This window comes from Anomaloglossus baeobatrachus, chromosome 5 (assembly GCF_048569485.1).
Source record: "Anomaloglossus baeobatrachus isolate aAnoBae1 chromosome 5, aAnoBae1.hap1, whole genome shotgun sequence".
Classification (NCBI taxonomy): domain Eukaryota; kingdom Metazoa; phylum Chordata; class Amphibia; order Anura; family Aromobatidae; genus Anomaloglossus; species Anomaloglossus baeobatrachus.
This window is the reverse complement of record NC_134357.1, coordinates 130,669,943-130,689,110: the sequence shown is the minus strand read 5'-3', so window position 1 is coordinate 130,689,110 and position 19,168 is coordinate 130,669,943. Positions and strand designations below refer to the sequence as shown.

The window sequence follows — 19,168 nt, the reverse complement described above, 5'->3', positions numbered from 1 at the left end:
ACCTTCTTACTTGTCACAATTTTTATATCCCATGTAATATTTATATGCTTGACCCAACCAATTAAAGTTTTTCTATGTGCAACTTACTTTGGTGTTGGTGGTTCTTGGGCCATGGGATATGATGTAATATAAGGCAAATTTAAAGACTTTTTTTCTGCTGTTTCAATATGTCCCTGAAGTTGTTGCCTTTTACCTTATATAAGTCTGCTGTAACTGTCCTGGTTGTTGCTAACGTGCGCACATAGCCTTACTCAATGCTGGTGATATTTGATATACCTTTATCAAGTCTTCGGTGCTAGCAGTCTGTTTGCATACATCTGGAGAATGTTGGATGTTGTTGCAGTTCCTCTCCGAGTCAACTGGAGATAAGATGTTTGTTATTTTCCCTTATTTGTTATCCCTCTGTGTCCTTTAGCGCCTAGTGGAGTTGACGAAGAGCTCATCCCATCTGCTCATTAACTAGGGCCCAGATCAGGGTCAGCCTAGGATCAGGTATCTGGCTCGGTGCATTGGTGTAGAATATATCTAGGGTGATGAGGAAACACAGTGCCCAGCGGTAGGCTTGGTCAGGGGACACTATCTCCTCCTTCCCTAGTCACAGGGATTCCCTCCCTTCTCTTTCGTCGTTCGCTTGGTACTTCCCTGTACCTAGCGTGACAAGGTCAAGATAGGGTTTGGAAGATCAAGCAAAATTTCTGTGAAAGCTGCTTGTAGGTTTGCTAGAGAAGCAAATCAGAACCCTTGATTGACTGCAAAAGACCTTCAGGAAGATTTAGCAGACTCTGGAGTTGTGGTACATTGTTCTACTGTTCAGTGACAACTGCACAAATATGGCGTTCATGGAAGAGTCATCAGAAGAAAACCTCTCCCACCAGTCTTGCAGCAATTCTAGTATTTTTTTTAATATCGGAAAATGATAAGTAAGAGTAATTGCTTCACACCCACATAGCAGGCTTGCTAAAAACAGTTTTACGTGCTCCCTTCTTGCACATATTCTCACTATAAGGAAATTAATCATTATTCTCGGACAGTTGGTGAAGACTTACTGACCTTGTTGCATATCTAGCACTAATAAAAGCTAATTAGCCCAAAACATCTGCCTACAAGTCGGCGTAAATGGCATTTAACAGGCTGTAAACAACAACCCCTGGCAAAAGATTTTCATTTTAAGGGTATTCTTGTAACAAATACACCATTTACACATATAAAATGTTTGTTTACCCCTTAAGGACACAAGTGCTTTTGGCCTTTACAGAATGCAGCAGGTTTTTTATGGTTTCTTATTTCTTTATACTACATTCTGAGAGCCATTACTTTTTTATTCTATACAGCCATATGAGTGCTTGTTTTTTGTGAGAAGTGTTGTGTATTGTAACATCATTTACCCACACCTGGTTTCATGCCGAAAAGTTTCATAATTACCTTTAGACCACGTGCACACATTGAGTATTTGGTGATTCAGTATTTAGAAGCCAAAACCAGGAGTGGAACTATCAGAGGAAAAGTATAATAGAAACACGGGCACCACTTCTGCATTTTTTACCCACTACAGATTTTGGCTCATCAAATACTGAACGTGTGCACATGGTTTAAGATATATTTTAAAGGTCTGGTAAAGGGGAAGAAAGGTAATTTAAAGAGGTTGTCCAAAACTGTTTTGTGTTTTTAGTATGGACCTAAAAACGTATATGCAAGTAGTTGCTAACTATCTGCCTGTTGTACCCGGCAACAGTCTCTTGCGGCACAGAGTGATCACCGACTGCTCCTGCCGGCGAGTCAGTGGGTCTATGTCAACAGAGCAACTCTTCCTCTACCGGGCTGCTCTATCGACGAGGTGTAACAGCTGACATCATGCTGATTGATACGGTGTACTGGGCAGTGTGGTCTATTGACTGGCACATTTATGGTGCAGGCTGGTGGGTACTGGTACAATTGAACGGTTGCACTTTGTTCTGAGCCTTAGCTCTGAGTGGTCTTAAGATTGCAGCTCGTACCTACAGCAGATCTATTTTTTCAGGGTTCCTTTGAGTATTATTTAATTATATTTATTATATAAACTAGCTGTAATACCCAGGCATTGCCCGGGATAGTAATTGTCTCTCTGTCTCTCTCCCAGTCTCTGTCTGTGTGTCGCTGTCTGTCTGTCTCTCTGTCTGTCTCTTTCCTTGTCTGTCTGTGTCTATGTCTGTGTCTGACTTTTTCTATCTCTGTCTGTATTTGTATCAGTCTATCTGTCTCCATCTCTGTGTCTGTCTGTCTCTCTCTATCTCTGTGTCTGTCTCTATGTGTGTGCATGTCTGTCTGTCTCTTTCCCCGTCTGTCTCTTTTCCATCTGTCTTGGTCTGTCTCTTTCCAGGGCTGTCTCTTTCCAGGGCTGTCTCTTTCCAGGGCTGTCTCTTTGCCCGGCTGTCTCTTTGCCCAGCTGTCTCTTTCCAGGTCTGTCTCTTTCCCCGGCTGTCTCTTTCCCCGGCTGTCTCTTTCCAGGGCTGTCTCTTTCATCGTCGGTCTCCTTCCCCGTCTGTCTCTTTGCCCGTCTGTCTCTTTGCCCGTCTGTCTCTTTGCCCGTCTGTCTCTTTGCCCGTCTGTCTCTTTCCCTGGCTGTCTCTTTCCCCTGCTGTCTCTTTCCCCTGCTGTCTCTTTCCCCGGCTGTCTCTTTCCAGGGCAGTCTCTTTCCCCGTCTGTCTGTTTCCAGGGCTCTCGCTTTCCAGGGCTGTCTCTTTGCCCATCTGTCTCTTTGCCCGGCTGACTCTTTCCAGGACTGTCTCTTTCCCCGTCTGTCTCTTTCCCCGTCTGTCTCTTTCCCCGTCTGTCTCTTTCCCCGTCTGTCTCTTTCCCCGTCTGTCTCCTTCCCCGGCTGTCTCTTTGCCCGGCTGTCTCTTTGCCCGTCTGTCTCTTTGCCCGTCTGTCTCTTTGCCCGTCTGTCTCTTTGCCCGTCTGTCTCTTTCCCCTGCTGTCTCTTTCCCCTGCTGTCTCTTTCCCCAGCTGTCTCTTTCCAGGGCTGTCTCTTTCCAGGGCAGTCTCTTTCCCCGTCTGTCTGTTTCCAGGGCTCTCGCTTTCCAGGGCTGTCTCTTTGCCCATCTGTCTCTTTGCCCATCTGTCTCTTTGCCCGGCTGACTCTTTCCAGGACTGTCTCTTTCCCCGTCTGTCTCTTTCCCCGTCTGTCTCTTTCCCCGTCTGTCTCTTTCCCCATCTGTCTCTTTCCCCGTCTGTCTCTTTCCCCGTCTGTCTCTTTCCCCGTCTGTCTCTTTGCCCGGCTGACTCTTTCCAGGACTGTCTCTTTCCCCGTCTGTCTCTTTCCCCGTCTGTCTCTTTCCCCGTCTGTCTCTTTCCCCGTCTGTCTCTTTCCCCGTCTGTCTCTTTCCCCGTCTGTCTCTTTGCCCGTCTGTCTCTTTGCCCGTCTTTCTCTTTCCCCGTCTGTCTCTTTCCCCGTCTGTCTCTTTCCCCGTCTGTCTCTTTCCCCGTCTGTCTCTTTCCCCGTCTGTCTCTTTCCCCGTCTGTCTCTTTCCCCGTCTGTCTCTTTCCCCGTCTGTCTCTTTGCCCGTCTGTCTCTTTGCCCGTCTTTCTCTTTGTCCGTCTGTCTCTTTGCCCGTCTGTCTCTTTGCCCGTCTGTCTCTTTGCCCGTCTGTCTCTTTGCCCGTCTGTCTCTTTGCCCATCTATCTCTTTCCAGGTCTGTCTCTTTGCCCATCTGTCTCTTTGCCCATCTGTCTCTTTGCCCATCTGTCTCTTTGCCCATCTGTCTCTTTCCAGGTCTGTCTCTTTCCAGGTCTGTCTCTTTCCAGGTCTGTCTCTTTGCCCATCTGTCTCTTTCCAGGGCTGTCTCTGTCTGTGGCTCTGTCTGTCTGTCTTTTTCTGTCTCTCCACTGACATCATATAATCTCACGCACAAGCTTCAACTAACAGTTTATTTTGTTCCTAAAGCAACCACTGATAGTTGCTATTAATAACCTATAACTCCCACCTCCATTCAGTTTAATGGCGGCAGGATTTTAGAGACTAACTGTAAAGCACGGGGTTAATTTTTTCTGTCAAAACATAGTCTACGATGCTCCCTAGGTCACATGAGGCGTCTGTGCAAAATTTCGTGATTGTAAATGCGACGGTGTGGATTCCTTTAGCGGATATACACACATACATACATACATGCATGCACACATACATGTATGCACACATACACTCAGCTTTATATATTAGATTCAACCTCTTATATAATAGTGTTAATGTTATTTAATTACGGCTTTGGCTTTCTGATTATATTTATGATGTAAATTTATACATGTAAAGGAACTATAATCCCCACCTTCTTTTTTAATATTTTATTGGATGTATTATTTATTTATTACAGTTTTTGCCATGGGTGATATACTAGTGACCACACTGCCTTTCTCCTTTTTTGGGTTTTATGAGGTGTTTTTACATTTTTTACTCCTTATTTTTGGTGTATATCATTTTTTGTAATTTAATAAAAAATATATTTATTTATGTGCATTTTATTAGTTGCATCTTATTATTGGAAAATTATTTTTGATGAGTCATCCATAGGTTTATACTAGTGCTTGGAGACTCCTATAAAGTGTACAGATTTTTTGGACTTTGTAGTATGGTCTTTGTGTCCAGTATTGGTTACTAGTTACTAACTAACTGCCTGTTGTACTGGGCGCCAATTACTGCCAGCACAGAGTGGTCATTGACTGCTCTTGCTGCTGATTCAGTCGGACCACGTCAACAGATCAGCTCTTCCTTTTCTCGGCTGCTTTGTTGATGGGGTGTAAAGGCCCCGTTACACGCTACGATTTATCTGAAGGTCTCATTAGCGATGTGACACGCCCAGATCGTTGTTACGATTTGCCGAGATCGCTCATAGGTCGTTTATTAGCGGTCACAGGTAATGATCTCAAAAACGAAGCAACAGCGATCAGCGATATATTGTTTGACCAAGGCGGTCGTTCAGATGTTGTTCGTCATTGGCAGGGTGTTAAACGTAGTAATATGTCTGCTGCAATCCGAATGATGAACAATAGTTTGAAAATGAATGACGTGTCAACAAAGAACAATTTTCAACCTATTTGGGATCGTTCGGAGTCGCACGTAGGTGTCAGACGCAACGACATCGCTAACGATGCCGGATGTGCGTCACGGGAACCGTGACCCTGCCGACATATCGTTAGATAAATCGTAGCGTGTAACGCCGCCTTAAGAGCCAACATCATGCTGACTGATAACCAGCTATCAATAAGTATGACGCTCGCAGTCGCACCCTGTCAACAGAGTAGATTGGAAGAGAATGCAGTCTGTGACCACTCAGTGTTGGCAGAGATCGGCGCCGGGCAAAAAAGGCAGATAGTTAGCAACCTGCCTTAGGCACAGAGTAAAAAAAATTAGTCCCAGGTAACCCTTAAAAAGATTTGTGCCCTAAACATCATTTATCACTTATGCACAGGTTAGATTTTAAAAGCATGATCGCAGGGAATCCGGCTGCTGAGATACCTACTTACTCTACAAAGCAAAATTACCTGTGTGAGCATGTTTGATGACCACCACACCTTTAGACCATTGCTTCTCAGGCTAGTAATTGTTGAGTTGAGACTAGAAAGGCAGTTTTCATAAAAAGGATCATATTCTGCAGTTCTTTCTGTGGCTTTAGAAATATTTAATTTAGCAACATAATTGTCTAATTTTGTATTTATCCTAATAATGTTAGGAGACAAAAGATGAACCAATGTTGATGTTGATGTTTGAGTATTGACCTCCACTACAAATGGGGAGATCCTGGGATTTTTTTGGTTTGTCTGATGAGGTCCTAGAAAATAAATGATGAGAAGTCCTGGCTGTGGTCAGTGAAGAGAGCAATGGTCACATATGCTATCGTTCTATTCACACAAGGGGTTTTGTGACCTCTGTTTTTGTGAACACTGGTGTGGACTCAGTAGCCAGATGGGTAGCAATAATAAATTTATCATCTATCCGGTAAATATTGTTTATGGAATAACCCTTTTACTAATGTGTAGAGCAGAGTGGACCTGTTGAGGTTCAGGTTTGGCGGTTTCAACCAGAATTTAGAAAAAGTTCACTTTGGGACCTGGAAATGACCTGACCCCATAGAAAGTCAATAATTGGGCAGTTCGAGTCTCCACTCACATGTAGCCAGATAGAAATAGAGTATTTCTGGGTGAGGGAGGACGGGATTTTTTAATTTTTATTTTTTTTTGCACACACTACTTCCGATAACTCTGTTGTTACCCCCAGTGCAAGCCGATCAAACATTGTAAATGACTCGCACTGGGCCGTAAATCGAGCGTACCCAAGCACAGCGATGCTCAATCGAGGGGCTAGCATATGTAAAGCACCCAAATTCTGAACTCAAACACTGAATTTTTTGTAAAGTCCATGCTTGGTAAGAAGACAAATTTTTACTGTTCAAGTTTTCTCATCTCTTCGAATGAGCCATATAACTAGATGTCTCAATGGATTCTGTTCCGTCACTAAGCTGACGCAACAAGCTCAACACAGGCTTTATGCAAACGTGGCCTGCCTGTTACCTTTGGAAAGGTGTATTCGCCGTTATTGCCGATTTATCCTTCATCATTGAGTTTTCAGTTAATTTTACTTTTGGATTCTTTTAACTATTAATTAAAAAAGTGCATATGCAAATAGAGATTGCTACTTTTACATGACGGTGGATGACTTCATCTGCACATTAGGTGTTACGTTATCAATGAAGGGCTAATGGTAACTTGTTTATGACCTTGCCATCAGCCACCAGGACAAAAGCACTTCTTCCATCTGCCACCTAGAGTCTTAACTGACAAGGCAGGCTCTCGGTATGACGAGCAGGAGCGGATTGGCTGTTAGTGCCATCCTGGCTTTGAATGACAATGGATGAGGGAGCGAGGAAAGATTGGGATTAATCCTGCAGTAGAAGGCTGTTGCTAAACTCTAACAGCAATATAACTGCTGAACGGATAGAATGAATACAGTTTGCAGGTCCAGCGTCTGCAATCAGCTGCAGATATCTTTCTTGTGTAGCTGAAAGGCAAGAAATAAGAGAATGGGATATTCAGGACAGCAACGGTGAGTAATGAACTATGCAACCGGCGAGCCTAATTAGCTTCTGTGTTTGCAGCTTTATACAATAGCTTGAAAAGAAATAGAGCAATGGTGACTAAGAAATCTTGTGCCATAGCCAATTAGAGAAGAATCTTACAAGATTAGCGCCTGTGTATGTTAGTACACATGGTTATTCATGCAGTTTGCAGCTAACCCTTTCTATGTTGGTCCACCTGATTAATATTTTCAGTTGATAGCAACAGTAAGCTGAGGGAATTCTTCAGGCATAGGCATTGATTGATATAATTTTCTATTTGGCCAATCATCCGCTGTGGTTATAGAATTGTGACTGACAGCATGTATGTACATGTATATGTAGACAACAGCGTACATGAAAAATATGTGACTAGGGAAGCAAGTAGCGAGAAACTTGTATCTGGATGTGCTCTAAAATTAATGGTTTGATTTTTGGTTTTGTTTTTTTCTTCTTAATATTATTTTTTTCAAATGGTAATGCTGCATAATTCTTCTGGGCATATATGACGCCATTGAAAACGTGTCATACAACCGAGCAATTATTGTTTTGTGCGCACTATCATATTTGCGCTTTTAAAGAAGATGGAACACAATTGCTGAATTTTAATGCAATTTACTAAATTGGTCTTAAAACTTGGTGTTTATGATAGTATCAATCAAGGTGATTTAATAACATAGAACATATGCTTTTGTCAAGTGAGTACAACAGTAAATTATTTTGCTGTGTCACGGAGGCAAGACCTTAGCAGAAATGTTCCTTTAACATTTTATGTACTGTTCTTTTACTTCCATTAAATTAATCTCAGTAATCATTGCTCGTTCAAGGAAAAATTCAAAGAACTATTAAGATCTGGAGAAAATTTAGTTTGGTAGCAAACTGTCACTGTCAACATAACTTGCCTGAAAATGTTTTGTTCATGTATTTTAAATAAGCAGTGTCTGTCACCAGATATATTAAATAGATCTCGTAGACCTGATCAGGATGTAAAATTCATGTCAGTATAATAATTTCTGAAAGTTTAACTCATTGTCCACCTACATAGTCTAAATGACAGCTCCTCAGTGTCCCTCCTGCTGTGGAGATCTCACACTGCTCAGTACAAGCTGAAGCTGTCAATCTGTGAAATGGGGCTGGGAAAAGGACACATTCGACTAAATTTTATTCTATAAGTGGACTAATAAAATGTTCATATTAGGATTATCCAGATATTTTGACATTGGTGTACTTACCATGGAAATTCAATCAGAGATCAGTTTTTCAATATATATAATTTGTGTTTTGAAATCTGGTGACAGATCCACTATAAGAATTTAAAGAGAATTTTTACTGATGAGACAATGGTAATTTAAATGGGTAAAATACAGATGTGATAAATTTGTCATTAAACTCCATAGAGTATGTTTCCACAAAATGTATTTGCTTCAGACTTTTCCAATTCACTTCATTGCAAAGATATTCACATTTGTTTCTTCTGGAGTGCAATATGTGAAATCTCTGGTTGAAGCGAAACTGGGCGTTTCTTCAAAATCTTCTCTGGAGACATGCGCTTTCACCCTTCCCTCCCAGAAGGTGTTAATCACAGCTTAGAAGCTGAACTAGCAGTCTAAAGGGTGCTTTACACGCTGCGACATCGCTAACGATATATCGTTGGGGTCACGTCGTTAGTGACGCACATCCGGCGTTGTTAGCGACATCGCAGCGTGTGACACCAAGGAGTGACGATCAACGATCGCAAAAACATCAAAAACCATTGATCGTTGACACGTCGCTCCTTTTCATAATATCGTTGGTGGTGCATGCCGCTGGTTGTTCATCGTTCCTGCGGCATCACACATCGCTATGTGTGACACCGTAGGAAGGACGACTATCTCCTTACCTGCATCAACCGGCAATGAGGAAGGAAGAAGGTGGGCGGCATGTTCCGGCTACTCATCTCCGTCCCTCCTCTGCTATTGGGCGGCCACTTAGTGACGCCGCTGTGACGCCGAAAAAACTGCCCCTTAGAAAAGAGGCAGTTTGCTGGTCACAGCGACGTTGCTAGGCAGGTAAGTACGTGTGACGGGTGTTCGCGATGTTGTGCGACACGGGCAGCGATTTGCCTGTGACGTACAACCGACGGGGGCGAGTATGCTCGCTAGCGATATTGATAGCGATAGCGCAGCGTGTAAAGTGCCCTTTAGACATTGCTGAGCTGTAATTTGTAGCGCCTGGCAGGGGTGAGAGCATGTCTCAAGAGAAGGCTCTGAAGAAATGCTCAGTTGGACCGCAAGCAGAGATTTGACATAGTGCGCTCCAAAAACAACAAGTGTCAATATCTCCAATTGAAGCGATGCATTGCTAAGTAGCAGATCCTCTTTAACAAATACCTATCACCAATATGGAGCTGCCCTTTTTACTTAATAAAAGAGTGGGCAGCCTCAGATTGGTGATTTTTAGAATAATAAGTTTCAAAAGTGAGCAGAACACCCCTATTGACTCCCGAAAGGGCCCAACTCAACCCCCAAGGCCCCTTTTGCAGTAAAAGCAGATTTTTCTCTTTGTACTAATCCAGTGCTGCTGGATTGTTTACAACTTGGTGACCAAATGGAAACCTCCATATATTTAGAAAAATCACTAGTCAGGGTTTACACCCTTTTTTTGTATTAAATTAAAAGGGTAACCCCAGACTGGTAACAGGTACTCTTTAAGATTGTATCTGAAGAATTCATATAAAAAACTATGTATGTCTTTAACATTTCCACATTAAGGCGGGTTCAAAAGTTGCATAATTGGTGCAGATTATTCGTGCTCAAAATTTGCAGCATTTTACAGTAAAATAAAAAGGGATGACTTTTGACCCAATCGTATCCGCACGCTGCGTTTCATTTTTTGTTTTATTTTAACTGCAGAATCTGCATGGAAATTGTGTTTTGTTTCATTTTTAAATCAGCTTGTCGCTTTCTGTTTTGCAGAAATTCCCAGTTTTGGTGCAGTTTTACCTGTTTATTTCAATGGTGATTTTAGCTCTGCATGCTGCACTGCTGGCCTGAAATTGTTTAGTTGATTTGTGGGCATTAACGCACATAAAACTTCTTGAATAAGTGTGGAATTTTTTTTTTTACACATTTTAGATGGAGGAACTAAAGCTTTTCTTCCTGCAGTGACAATAAACCCACTTGAAGATCTTGGTTCTGTTTTCCTTATGTGTTTTTAAGGACAGTGCCTGCCGAATATTAGCACTGGCCTGGAAAAAAAGCTGAAGGCCACGTGCACAAGATGAGTATTTTGTATTTTTTTAAACTCAGTATTTCTAAGCCAAAACGGGAGTGGGTATTATACTTTCCCTTTGATTGTTCCCCTCCTGGTTTTTGCTTACAAATACTGAAGGTAAAAAGCTCCCCAAATACTCAACATGTACACATGGCCTTAAGGGGGACCTGTCAGTCTCCGTGACAAGTCTGTTTCAGTAAATCGTTGCATTCCCCTATAATCAAAATTTTGCAGTATCTTTTCTTCCAATTCTGTATTGTGCTGTTGCGCTGTTATTCCTGGAAATTGATGATAAACTGGGAATAGATTGTCCCATTCCCTTTGTCGATGAGGTGTGTCTCTACACAGTCTGGCACTGTCCAACAAGTGTTCTTTGGTCACTGTCTTGGCAGTATGCCCCTGTATATCATTTATTTAACAATAGCTGACGGTGCTTTCCTAAACAGAGGGCCACCATGAAAAATGTATACTTTACATTACATTTTTTTGCACTTAGCCTTGTTGCTGTAAGAACTTGTAACACCCAGTTGTGAATTTACTTAAACATTTCGCAGTGTAAGAGCTTTAACTGGTTCCCAACTAGTGCCGAAAAATGTATATTATCCAAGTACCATTTTTGCTGTACATTTTTGTAGGCTGATGTCGCGGATTCTGTGAGTGCACCAGCAACATCAGTGGCAGCACTGGGCCTCACTTAGATTTGCCTCTAAGGTGAAAAAAAATCAGGATTTTTTTTTCTTTAAAACTTCTATAGAAAAATGAGAAATAATTACAAAAATATCATTTTTTTATTTTCACTTCTTCAGACTCAAACCAACAACTTTCAAACATTTAAGCAGGAGCTAAGGCTTTGAGTCACAGACTCTGGGTATGTCACAGGGAGAATTTTCTATATTTGAAGCTGCAGAGCAGCCTCTGACTCCACAAGCAGATTACACTGGGCATCATTGTACAGAGCAGTGCATCTCTATGTCCTGTATTCTAGAGGAAGAACAAAAGATATTTGTTTTCCTTATAATAAAATTACTAACATTAATAATAAAAAAATTTGAATAATGGCATTTTTAATGCCCTATTTTTTAAATAATGAACATCACAAATCAGCAAATAACATAGAGATATTTTGTGTCCCTGTAATCATACTGATCCATACTACATAGCAATAAGATTATTTATGGGGATCAGTAAATGCTGTAAAAACATGGCGTTTATTAATTATTTTTCTCTATTAAACCCATATAAAAATGCATAAATGCTGAGTTTTTTCTCCAGGTGTCTGCACCATGCAACACAATAACAATCTTTGTTGATTATTGCGTGTTTGTTGCGTTTTTTATGCGTTTTCCCCAATGTTTGATATGTTTGTTGCAGATGTGAATGCAGGTTTTTAATACCTTTTAATACTACAGAAAAGCTTTCATTTTGCGTTTAAAAATGTAACAGCATTTTTTGGCTTGCATTTTTTTTCTGGTTCCACTTAGATGTCTATGGAGGAAATAAAGTGCCAAAAGTGTACAATTCAGGGTCATCTGTAGACGCACCAAGGGCAGCGATTTCATAAAATCACATCCACTATGCTTGGACATTTAGTCAGTGTTTTACATGTAGTGTAAATGTTGCGTGTTTTTTGCACAGAAATTCTGCTGTGTTTAACTGTCCACGCAAAGTGGATGTGAGTTCATGAAAACATCACCCACTTTGTGGGCTTGGGGTGTAGCTGAAATTTGCCACTGAGCGTGCCACAAGGTTTGTCCCTAGTTTTGTTCTTCAAAAGTTGGGAGGTATGCGTTAACGGATATCCAACCAGTGCTGAAAATGTACATTATATAGGTATCAGTTCTGCTGTATATTTTTTTCACGATGATATCATAGATTCTGTAAGTGCAGCAGCAAGATCAATGCCATGACTGGGGTTCACTTAGCTCTGCTCTTTCCTCAACTGTTTGAACATTGCTAGTGCTGATCTTGCAAGTTTAACCATATACATGCCGTGGTCAATAGTTATTGTGGCAGCTAGATGATAACTCCGTAACCCATGATTGCCTTGTGATGCAATTGTGGGTGTTAATGAGTTGCTATGTTAGCCAGGAGTCCAGGACCCTAACAAAGGCCCTCAATGCAGACATTTTACATATATTAGGCCCTATCTAAAGCTGGGGTCACACAAGTATATGTTCTCTCATGTGACAGGATTGACCCAGATATGCTGATGACACTCGGCTCAAACTCTGATCAAGGTTTGAGCCTAGTGTCAGTTTACTGTGATCCATTTTTCTCCCATTAGAGAATCATATCACAGGTGCAGAGATGATGGAGCGCTTTCTCCATCTTCATTGTGTGGGTCCACGTAAATTGAGCTACACTCAAATGACATCTGAGTGCAGTCTGATATTTTACATTCACCTATAAACTTGAATGGGTGCACGCCGTCCGATATACACTGCCGACATTCAGTATACGCTGCAACTAGTTTCTCATGCCAAATCGGAATGAGAAAAAAAAGCGCCTGTTGTCACTGCCCCATTGTAAAACATTGGACCAAGTACTATCAGATAAAACATCAGATTGCACTCGTTCGAGTTATATGCTCAAGTGAGTGAGCCCTTAAGGTTAGTTTACAATAGGGATTCACAACTCTTTTCTGGGCCAAGATCCACTATATATATATATATATATATGTATATATTTTTATTATTTTTTTTTTATATATATGTGTGTTATAGAGGAGATCGGATGATGGACGTAAGGTCCAGGATGAAGGATAAAAGACCAATTACGAGAGACATAAGGGTGACATGAGGGTCAGGAAGGGTGATATAAGCACCACAATAAGTGACATAAGGGCCAGCAAGAGGGACATAAGGGCCAGGATCAGTGACATAAGAACCAGGATGAGGGACATAAGAGCCAGAATGGGGGACATAAGGGCTAGGAAGGGGGACAGAAGGACCAGAATAGGGGTCATGAGAACTCACAGTGGGGAACATATGGTATGTCCCCCATTCTGAGCTTATATGTCACCCATTCTGAGTCCATATGTAACCCCATGCTGGGCCCTTATGTCCCCCCATCCTGGAACCTTATGTCCCCCTATCCAACGTCCTCATGTCTGCCCATCCTGGGCCCTCATATCACCCATCCTGAGCTCTCATGTTACCCATCCTGGGCCCTCATGTCACATCCTGGGCCCTCATGTGACATAATTACTGTATGGGGACTAGAATTAGGAACATAGATTATTAGTTTATGGTGGCAACTGGGGGAAATAATTAATATATGGGCCACTTAGAGGACATTATTACTACTGTAATATACTGTATTTTATTTTTGAGGATATTGTTTTTCATGGAGGAACAAATGAAAGGTCCTGTTACTGTGCAAGGTGGCACTATGTTGCTTTTTTCTTTTCTGGTGCAGAGTAGATGGAAGGTAAAAAATGGAGAATGTGTACTAGAAGCGATCCATTATAGATGATTGTGTGTTATTTTCTGCAGACACAAGTCCTGGCTGGAAGAAGTGATGGCAGTCTGCACCGGATAAAGAGGAAAAGCGAAGATGAATAACTACAGCTAGATACGTCACTGGTAAGTCAGTGTATTACCCGTACACTTACGCTATTGTGAGCTCCAATGGGGACAGCGTTGCTGATGGATGTAAAGCACTGGGAAATTAATGACGCTGTATAAGTTAATAAATATTATTATATTACATAGAGCTCCTGTGTATAACGTCACCAGTGATCATTGTAATGCCTGTGCATTACATACGTTAGCTCCTGGGTATAATGGCACTGATGCCAATATTAATGTTATTAGAATTGTATTTGTTATTAATGATCAATTTTTAAGTATACACTCAATTTGTAGTGGTAATATGTGGTCTGGTTATGGTGTTGCAGTATTTGTCTTTTGTATGTCTTATTATGCTATCACAATGTGGTAGTAATATGTGGTCTGGTCATGGTGGGGTGGTATATTTCCCTTATATATGCTATTATCATTTGGTCACAATATGATGGTAAAATGTGTTCTGGTCATGGTGTTGCAGTATTTGTCCTTTGTATGTGGTACTATTCGGTCACTATGTGGTGCTAATTTGTGGTCTCGTCATGGTATGGCGGTATTTGTCCTTTGTATGTGATACTATTTGGTCACTCTGTGGTGGTAATATGTGGTCTTGTCATGGTGCAGACGTATTTCATGCATACTGGTCTGTGGCTTCTAAGGCCAGATATTAAATGCAGCAGACAGTTGAGGTGACAGATGACAGGAGGTCATCCTTTCCAATTTGAGCAGGGTTCCTTTAGTACTAATTTTCAAAACCTGTACAGAACCCTTTAATACTATTTACAATGCTAAACAGTGTCTGACAGTGACTGTGACAACATGACAGGAGGCAATGAGACTACCCATTAAGGTACAGGTCGCGTAAGAGGGGTAAAGCTCGATTACTTTTAGCTGCTATTATTGTATTTGTGGTTGAGGAAAGTGCGTAAAAATTGTTGTGGCTAACAATGGTGTGGCATACAAATGGGAGTGTTTCTTAAATGGGCACGGTTTCCTAACACAAACAGCAAACTTGTTGTTAAAAATTTGAATCCCAACCCTGATTGAATCGATTCCAAGTGCTGCAATAAAACCTAAAGTGGTTTAGTATCTGGGCCATTTCCAAAATATTGTAATTAAATGCCATATATATCAGATATACAAGTTACAGAACTCCTATCACAAAAATCAAAAGTTACCTTGTTACTTGTTTGAAAAAAGTAATTAAAAATACCAAAATTTCTGTTTTTGATTGTTTCACCTCTCAAAAGACGAATAAAAAAAAATACCATATATCCCAAGATGGCACATATAAAACATTTGCAAAAATCAAGCCCTCTGCACAGCTCGGTATATATTTTATTAAAGTGTTTTAATTGTTTAAAATTGGTAAAGCATAGGGAAAAAATATATAAATGTGGAAGTGCGATAATCGTGCTGACCCTAACACCCAGCATGTATACTGTACCATTAATGCAAAAAAAAAAAAGAAAAAAAAACTCTAAAAAAAAATTGCAAAATCTTTGGTTTGTTCATTTTCCCTTTCCGAAAGAAATGAATCAAAAGTTATTAAAGTCATATGCACACCAAAATGTACCAACAGAAAGATCACTTCACCAAATAAAACATAAACCCTTGCACAACTTTGTTGATGGGAAAAAAAAATATTATAGCTGTCAGAAAATATTGTCATAAAAACAAAAGATTTCCTGCACCAAAACCTTTTATTGTCCAAAAATATTAAAGCAAAAATAAAAGAGAAAAAATAACTTTGTTCTTTAAGCCCAAATAGACATGGTTCTTAACTTCTTCTGGATCACCCATAGACTATAAATGTTGGGGCAATACACACTTATGATATATCAGTGCAGAGTAAGCAGCTTACAGGTGATCATGCGGTTATGGAGCAGGGAGCTGGTTGTCAGACAACACCAGGTTTGTTACAATATGAATATGATAAAATGCCCCCAAAGGTCTTTTAAGCCCTTTGGGGGCAGGGTGTTTGAAATAAATGAAAACAAAAATAAATGTAAAAATAAATAAATAAATAAATGCATAAAACACTCACTACCAGTCCAAATTGCTGTTGTCTTGCCCAGTCAAAAGGAAAATGAAGTCCATTGTAAAAAATAATTTCTACTGGAAGGGGAACCCAATTTATAATTTTTTTTTAGTGATCCTTTGTGGGTGTTAAAAAACATTAAAATTGGCCATGTATTATCTATTTTTAATTACATTTTTCCCTAAAAAATTATGTTAAAACATTCATAAAAATTAAGCCCCACGTATCTCCAAAAAAGGTGCAAAAACTATTACAATATCAGAAACAGGTACAAAGTATTCAGACCCCTTTAATTTTTTCACTCTTTGTTTCATTGCAGCCATTTGGTAAATTCAAAAAAGTTCATTTTTTTCTCACTAATGTACACTCTACACCCCATTTTGACAGGCAAAAACAAAAGGAGAAATTTTTGCAAATTTTTTAAAGAAGAAAAACTGAAATATCACGGTCATAAATATTCAGACCCTTTGATCAGACACTCATATTTAAGTCACATCATGGTTCTACTCCTTCATTGGAGTCTAGCTGTGTTTAATTAAACTGATAGGACTTGATTTGGAAAGGCACGCACCTGTCTATATAAAACCTCACAGCACACATTGCATGTCAGACCAAATGAGAATCATGAAGTCAAAAGAAATTGCCCAAGGAGTTCAGAGAAAGAATTATGGCAAGGCACAAATCTGGCCAAGGTTACAAAAGAATTTGTGCAGTACTCAAAGTTTCTAAGAGCACAGTGGCCTCCATAATCCTTAAATGGAAAACATTTGGGACCACCAAAACTCTTCCTAGACCTGGCCGTCAAGCCAAACTAAGCAGTCGTGGGAGAAGAGCCTTGGTGAGAAAGGTAAAGAAGAGTTGCAGTAGGCAGATGGGAGAAAGTTACACAAAATCAACTAGCACTGCAGCCCTCCACCAATCAGGCCTTTATAGCAGAGTGGCCGACAGAAGCCTCTCCTCAGTGCAAGTCATATGAAAGCCCACATAGAGTTTGAAAAAATACACATGAAGAACTCCCAGACTATGAGAAATAAGATTCTCTGGTCTGATGAGACAAAGATAGAACTTTTTGGTGATAATTTCAACTGGAATGTGTGGAGAAAACCAGCCACTGCTCATCACCTGCCCAATACAATCTCAACAGTGAAACATGGTGGTGGCAGCATCATGCTATGGGGGTGTATTTCAGTTGTAGGGACAGGATGACTGGAATTAAAGGAAAGATGAATGCAACCAAGTACAGAGATATCCTGGAAGAAAACCTCTGCCAGAGTGCTCTGAACCTCAGACTTCACCAAAAGTTCACCTTCCAACAAGATAATGACCCTAACACACAGCTAAAATAACAGAGGAGTGGCTTCAGAACAACTCTGTGACCATTCTTGACTGGCCCAGCCAGACCCCTGACCTAAACCCAATTGAGCATCTTTGGAGAGACCTGAAAATGGTTGTCCACTAACGATCACCATCCAACCTGATGGAACTGGAGAGGATCTGCAAGGAAGAATGGCAGAGGATCCCCAAATCCAGGTGTGAAAAACTTGTTGCATCACTCCCAAGAAGACTCATGGCTGTACTAGCTCAAAAGGGTTATTCTACCCAATACTGAGCAAAGGGTCTGAATACTTATGACCATGTGATATTTCAGGTTTTTCTTGTTTAAAAAAATTGCAAAAAATTCTACATTTATGTTTTTCTTCTGTGAAGATGGGGTGCAGAGTGTACATTATTGAGGAAAAAAATGAACTTTTTTGAAATTACCAAATGACTGCAAAGAAAAAAAGCGTGAAACATTTAAAGGTGTCTGAATATTTTCCGTACCTACTGTAACTGTAATGCAAATTAATCCATACTTTATTTTTTGTAATCTTTGCTTCCATTTCAAAATAATCCCTTATTCCAGAGCAATCAAAGAAAGATAGAAAGAGGATGGAGAGCTGAAAGTGCAGCACTTTATTTACATAAAAAGTTGATAAGGCAGTGTTCCTCAATGCCAGTCTTCAAAGCCCACCAACAGATCAGGTTTTCAGGATTTCCCTAGCATTGCTCATGAAATAATTAAATCACCTGTGCAATACTAAGGAAATCTGAAAACCTGATCTGTTGGTGGGCTTTTGTAGTGATAGTCCTGGGAGTGGAACCACTGGACCGTGCACTGGAGTCCCCTGTGGCGCCGCCTCGAGCAAACCCCTATACAGGCACTGTCGGGCGTAACCCCAGAGGGCTTAGATGCACGGAAGCCGGGATCAGCAGGATTCACAGGATAAAGTCTTATAGATACAGGATCCGATCTGAACCAGGTACAGGTTAACGAGATCAGGCAGAAGTCCGGATCCGAAGACTGGTGCAGGTTACAGGGATCAGGCTGAAGTCCAGAACCGAAGGCTGGTGCAGGTTACAGGGATCAGGCTGGAGTGGGTGCTCAGCATGGTACTCAAGATCTGCAAACAGAGAAAGAGTTACACCAAGCACAGGCATAGGGAGACCTGAACAACTGGTATAAGAGACAAGCTACAGGGACGCGTTGAACAAGCACTGGCCATGGGGAATAGGAAGTCTTAAATACCCAAGGTTAATTAGTAGTCATATCAGCTGTGCTGGCACTTTAAGTCTAGGTGAGTGCACGTGCGCGCCCTCTAGTGTGCATATGTGAGGCCAGCAACCCAGAGCTGAGACCACAGGAGGAGAGGCAGGACGCTGGAGCGCAGGTAGCTGCAGTGAGTGTGTGGCGCGGAGTCGGGACCGATGGGGAAAAGGTATGGACGAGGTAGCAGGAGAGCGGGCTCGGCGGGGAGCAGGGACCCCAGGAGTTGCAGCGATGGGTGGTGGGCGGCCCGGTCGGACCGGGAGCGTGACAGCTTTGAGTACTGGCATTGAGGAACACTGCCTTATCAACTTTTTATGCAAATAAGTGCTGCACTTACAGCTCTCCATCCTCTTTCTTAGACTTCTGGTGTCTGAAGCTCCCTGATTGACAGGTCACTATTGTCCCCCCATTCAAAATCTCAGACAAGCACCATCATTTACAGTGGCTCCTCTATGAAGACAACCGACTTGGGGAGTGATGGTAACTGAGTTTTGGGAAGGGGGAGCCAAGTCACTCAGGCAAGATTGACCTGTCAGTTAAGGAGCATCTGGTAGCAGTGGGTAGGACAAAATGGAAAGAGGCTGGAGAAGTAGTGCCAAGCCCCTGCATGTGTGCCTCATTTGCATAACAATTGGGTAAGGAA

General features: G+C 41.3%; 1 protein-coding gene across 3 annotated transcripts in view; it reads left to right on the top strand.

Moving 5' to 3' along the window:
* Positions 1-19,168, top strand: part of PSD (pleckstrin and Sec7 domain containing) — a 700,060-nt gene that overhangs the window by 192,661 nt on the left and 488,231 nt on the right. For 2 of the 3 annotated variants that reach the window (XM_075348899.1, XM_075348896.1), the window contains exon 3: positions 13,826-13,915. The gene's annotated coding sequence lies outside the window, so the exon portion shown is untranslated. Of the gene's footprint in view, positions 1-6,915; positions 7,070-13,825; positions 13,916-19,168 lie in introns of those variants that run through there. The other variant, XM_075348897.1, reaches the window with a different exon arrangement.